Below are 6,324 nucleotides of genomic sequence, written 5' to 3'. Positions count from 1 at the left end.
AGAGGTCGGGACTGAAGTCACATGGGATGTCTTCAAGGCTCAGTTTTTGGAGCAGTATTCCCCTCCTTCTTATTATACTGCTCAGGAGAATGAATTCAATAATCTGCAGCAGGGAACGATGACTGTTGCAGAGTATGCTTCGAAATTTTCTACTTTACTGAAGTATGCACCTCACGTAGCTGGGAATGCGAGGACAAAATATAACAGGTTTGTAAATGGTTTACATCCTGCTTTATATACATATGTTGTTTCTGGATTTCCTACCAGCTACGCAGAGGCAGTTGAACGAGCCAAGGCAGCCGAGGCTGGACTTAGGCGGGGAGGTCCACAGTATACTCCTCCACCTCCGGTGTCAGCTCAGCAGCCCACTTTGCGACCGAGGGGTAAGAAGTTAAAGAAGACTGGCTCTGCTTCTTCGTCTTCTTCGAGTTCTGGTGGATCACAGAGAGGGAGTCTTGTGATTGCTCCCTATTGTAGCCATTGTGGGGGTAAACATACTATCGAGCAGTGTCGAGGTATGTTTGGTACTTGTTATCAGTATGGGCAGGAAGGCCATTTATCTTGAGTATGTCCGAATAGGGGTACGACTTCTTCTCAACCCCAGCCAGGATTTAGAGGTGGCCCTAGTACGATGAGACCTGCTGTTCCTGTTCCATCTTTTCAGCAGTCAAGTGTGCCACGATATCGAGGACCGAGTGGTCAGAGTACCCAAGTTCCTCCTCAAGTAAGAGTGTATGCCATGACTGAGGATCAAGTGAGAGAAGCTCCTGGTGACGTAATAGCAGGTATTTTCACGCTTTGCGATTATCCTGCACGTGTTTTATTTGATACAGGAGCATCTCATTCATTTATATCTCATGCATTTGTTGCATCTCATGATATTGAGTGTACCCCGTTGTATGATACTTTGTCGATAGCCACGCGAGCAGGGAAGATTATTTTGTCTGAGAAAGTTGTGCATAATTATGTACTGATCTATGAGGATAATGTGGTATTTCTGAATTTGATTGTCCTCCCTATGCACGACTTTGATTGTATTGTTGGATATCTTGACGACAAATCGAGCTACTGTTGATTTTTGTCATGGAGTGGTTCGATTTCGACCGATTGATGGACCCAAGTGGAATTTTTATGGCAAGGGTTCCCAAGCCAAAATTCCATTGGTATCTTCCTTGGAAATGTCTCGACTTTTTGACTAGCGGAGATGAAGGTTATCTTATCTATGCTATTGATATTTCGAAGAAGGAGTCTTCTTTATCTGAGATTCCAGTTGCGAAAGAATTCCCGGATGTATTTCCCGATGAGATTCCTGATTTTCATCCTCATCGAGAAGTTGAGTTTAGTATTGATCTTGTGTCGGGGACTGCACCTATATCTAAAGCTCCCTACCGCATGGCACCATTGGAATTGAAAGAATTGAAAGAACAATTACAGGATCTTCTCGATAAGGGATATATTCGACCGAGTGTATCACCTTGGGGAGCTCCAGTTTTATTTGTTCGGAAGAAAGATGGTACTATGTGAATGTGTATCGATTTTAGGCAGCTGAATCGGGCTACTGTGAAAAATAAGTACCCACTTCCTCGTATTGATGACTTGTTTGATCAGCTTCAGGGTACTTCTGTTTACTCGAAAATTGATCTTCGTTCTGTGTATCATCAAGTACGAGTTCGAGACGAAGATGTGCCCAAAACTGCTTTTCGTACGAGGTATGGCCACTATGAATTCTTGGTTATGCCTTTTGGTCTTACGAATGCTCCTGCTATTTTTATGGACATAATGAATCGTGTCTTCCGAGATTATCTTGACCGATTCGTTATTGTATTTATCGATGATATTCTTGTCTATTCGAAATCGAAGAAGGAGCATGCTGAACATCTGAGACTTGTACTTCAAACTATTTGTACTAGTCATTTATATGCCAAATTGTCCAAATGCGAATTCTGGATGGACAAAGTGGTATTTTTGGGCCACGTCATTTCGAGACATGGCATATCTGTTGATCCTGCGAAGGTTGAAGCTGCATTGAATTGGCCGAGACCTACGAATGTTCCTGAGATCCGTAGCTTCATGGGTTTAGCTGGATATTATCGTCGTTTTATTGAAGGATTTTCGAAGATAGCTAAACCTATTACTCAACTGACACAGAAGAATCATAGATTCATTTGGTCAGATCAATGTGAAGCTAGTTTTCTTGAATTGAAGACGAGATTAACCACAGCACCTTTGCTTACTATTCCTTCAGGTACCGGAGGATTTGTGGTGTGTACAGATGCGTCTGGTAAAGGTTTGGGCTGTGTTCTGATGCAACATGGCAAAGTGGTTGCTTATGCATCTCATCAATTGAAATCTCATGAAACACGTTATCCTGTTCATGATCTTGAATTGGCCGCCATTGTATTTGCTTTGAAGATTTGGCGCCATTATTTGTACGGAGAAAAGTTTGTTATCTATTCGGACCATAAGAGTCTGAAATATCTCTTTTCTCAATCTGATTTGAATATGAGGCAACGCAGGTGGATGGATCTCCTGAAGGATTTTGATTGTGAGATTCAATATCACCCTGGCTCGGTGAATGTTACTGCGGATGCCCTGAGCCGGAAAGTTCATGATTCTGTGTTAGCTTCTGTCAATGTCGCCAAAGTACACGAGGATATTTGTACTTCTGGTTGGACTTTTCACTCGAATTGGAATTCTGTCACTGTCTCAGTATTGCAAATTGAGCCGAATTTGATATCGAAAATACGAAAGGCTCAACGAAGCGATGCTCATATCCAAAAGTCGAAAGAACTGGTATCTGCTGGACATCAGTCTGGATTTCAGATTTCTTCTGATGGTTCTTTACGACTTAATGGTCGCCTGGTAGTTCCTGATGATTCTGATTTGAGATCTGCCCTTCTTCGAGAAGCACATTGTAGCCAATACAGTATTCACCCTGGAGGTCGGAAGATGTATTTAACATTGAGACCTCAATTCTGGTGGAGACGTATGAAGAAGGACATTGCTGAGTTTATTTCTAAATTTCTGGTCTGCCAGCAAGTGAAAGCCGGGAGAATGAAACCTGGAGGATTGCTCCATAGTCTTGAAATCCCAAAATGGAATTGGGAACATATTGCTATGGATTTTGTGACTCATTTACCTCGTTCGCCCAAGGGCTGTGATGCTATTTGGGTGATTATTGATCGGCTTTTGAAATCTGCACATTTTATTCCGTATGAGCGGACTTATCCTTATAAGAAAATGTCCCGTTTACACATTGAGAATGTTGTGAGACTGCACGGTGTGCCAGTCTCGATTGTATCTGATCGTGATCCAAGATTTGCTTCTAAATTCTGGGGTAGTTTTCAGGAAGCGATGGGTACGCGTTTGGCTATGAGTACTGCTTATCATCCTCAAACTGATGGCCAAACTGAGCGTACGATTCAGACTTTAGAGGATATGTTGCGTGCAATTGTGATGGACTTTAGAATGGGATGGCAAGATGCCTTACCATTGGTTGAATTTTCTTATAATAATAGCTTTCAGACGAGTATCGGTATGGCACCGTTTGAAGCTCTATATGGGAGACGATGTAGATCACCGTTATTCTGGGATGAAATTGGTGAGAGACAATTGACTGGACCTGAAATGAAACAAGAAATGAACGATAAGGTTCAGTTGATTCGGCAGCGGATGAAAGCTGCTCAGGATCGTCAAACCAGTTATGCGAACAAACGAAGACGACCCTTGGAATTCCAGAAAGGTGACAGAGTGTTTTTGAAGATATCTCCCTTTAGAGGCACTGTTCGTTTTGGCATGCGAGGGAAATTATCTCCTCGTTATGTTGGTCCATACGAGATTCTGGATCGAGTTGGTGATCTTGCGTATCGATTGGCATTGCCACCAGCTTTATCTGCTATTCATGATGTGTTTCATGTTTCTATGTTGAGGAAATATGAACCCGATCCATCACATGTACTTGCACCTGATGAGGTTGAATTGGATCCTTCTCTTTCCTATGTTGAACAACATGTTCGCATTATGGATCGAAAGGAAAAGATATTGAGAAACAAATCGATTCCTCTAGTACGAGTACAATGGACACGACATGGTGTTGAGGAGTCGACGTGGGAATTGGAAAGCAAGATGCGAGAATCATATCCGCACTTGTTTGATTCTATTCCATCTGTTCCATTGTATTCAATGTATAGTGATCCATTTACTGATTTTAGTTTTGATATGTACTATAACTGGTGACATATTATATATTTGCCAATGTTATATTTATAGAGATGTTTGAGATTTCGAGGACGAAATCTTTTAAGAGGGGGAGAAATGTGAGACCCCGAGACTAAATAGCTTTGATGGCATTTTGGTAAATAAGTTGAAAAATATTCAATTTATTTTGATGGCATTTTCGTAAATAAGTTGAAAAATAATGAATTAATTTTAAGTGCAAAATGGTAAATAGTGACATATCTTTTTCATATGAAGCCCAAATGATTTGAGATTTGGATATGACGTAGAAAACTTAAAGATATAGGAGTTTCATGTTTTGAGTTTTGGAAAATTGGATCGTTTGACTGGTCCAAAGGGATATACCGGCGTTAAAATCTTAAATAGTATATATTATATTATATTATATTATTATTATTAACCTCCATGTGTGCGAAAGCCACTAAGGAAAAGTTTGGTAAAACAATGCCACATATCAGATTCCTCTTTGATTCCAAGCCTCAGATGGTATCAGAGCCATGGAAATAGTCTGGTTAATAATTTAGCACTTCTTATTCAAATGAATATTTTCAGTTTAAAAGAAACTGTTCATAACTGTTTAAATGAAGAATATGATTTACCTGAAAATTTAGATTTATTGAATAAATGGACTATTCCTAAGATAGAATCTAAAATGATCTATAAGTTAGGAACCTTTGAAAGAATTGGTTTTAAACAAGTAGTTAAAACTACAGAATCATCAGTACCTCTTGATAATGAAGAAATGGTTATTAGATTGTTAAACAATAAAGATATTATGCCTTATATGAAAAATTATAAATTTATTCATATAGGATTAATTCAAATTGCTTTTAGACCTTTAACTTTAGAAGGTTTACCAGAAAGCTTCATAGCAGCTTTAAGAGATGGTAGAAATTTGAATTGGAAACAATCCCTTATGGGAATAATTCAATCTAGTCTGGCTCATGGTCCAGTATATTTTGATGTTTATTCAAATTTATCTTTATCTTTGTCTGATATTAATATATTAGATTCTTTAACATTAAATGTTAAAACCCACGGTTATAATTATACTCCTGGAACAGAAGTAATATGTATCTGTTATCGTATTTATTATAAACCATTATTTACACTAAATCCTATGTGTAAAAGAATAGATAAAAAATTAAATGAAACTATTCTTATAGAAACTAATTTTAATAGATCTAATATCACAACCCGTAGATCTATAAAATGGGAAGAAATAGAATTTCCAGAAAACTGGATAATTGAACAAGCTGTTCCTAGAAATCCTATAATAAATAAGGATTTACAACAAGTTTTACAAAATAATGAAGGATATGTTCAAATACAGTTTAATAATGAACAAAGAAGATTATTACCATCTTCTATATATGCTAGATCAAGATCTAGTCATTCTTTTATTTCTCCTCTAGACTATATGGTAGATATACTACAAACTTCTAGAGCATCTACTTCTCAAGTTAGAGAAGATTTAGAATCTACTAATACAGTAGATGATTTAATTATAAATCAAAATAATATTATTCATAAAAGTAACTTTCAAAAAGTTAGAGAAACTGATACAGTTTCAGAAATGAATTTTAGTATTTAATGGATAATAAACCTAAAATTGATTTTACTAAAGGATCTTCTGCTAGAGCAAAGATCAATGCAGAATTTTATTTACCCAAATGGGAATCTTTCAGAGATTGGTACTTTAAAAGTTTTTCTGAAGAAGAGTTTGAATATATTGTTTCAACATTTTATAAATATTGTGAAAACAAGAATAAATTAATACATTTTGTTCCTTGGTTTTTTAAAACATTTATTATAGATTATATTTCTATTCTTGAAAGAAATTATAAACTTTCTTCAGGACAGATTCAAAATCTGTTTATCCTCCTCAACAATCTTTTATAATAGAAAAGAATAATAAAATTTTAAATTTTACTGCTTTTTCAAATTTATTTGAAAATGATATGTTACAAATTACTGTTAAACATATTAATCAGATAATTGAAAAACAAAATTATACAAATTTATATCTTACGATTATAGGAGAAGAGATTAATTCTCTTAAAGATCGTATTGATAAAATTATTTTAG

Source organism: Primulina eburnea, chromosome 10 (assembly GCF_022965805.1).
Source record: "Primulina eburnea isolate SZY01 chromosome 10, ASM2296580v1, whole genome shotgun sequence".
Classification (NCBI taxonomy): domain Eukaryota; kingdom Viridiplantae; phylum Streptophyta; class Magnoliopsida; order Lamiales; family Gesneriaceae; genus Primulina; species Primulina eburnea.
This window is presented reverse-complemented; position numbering follows the sequence as displayed.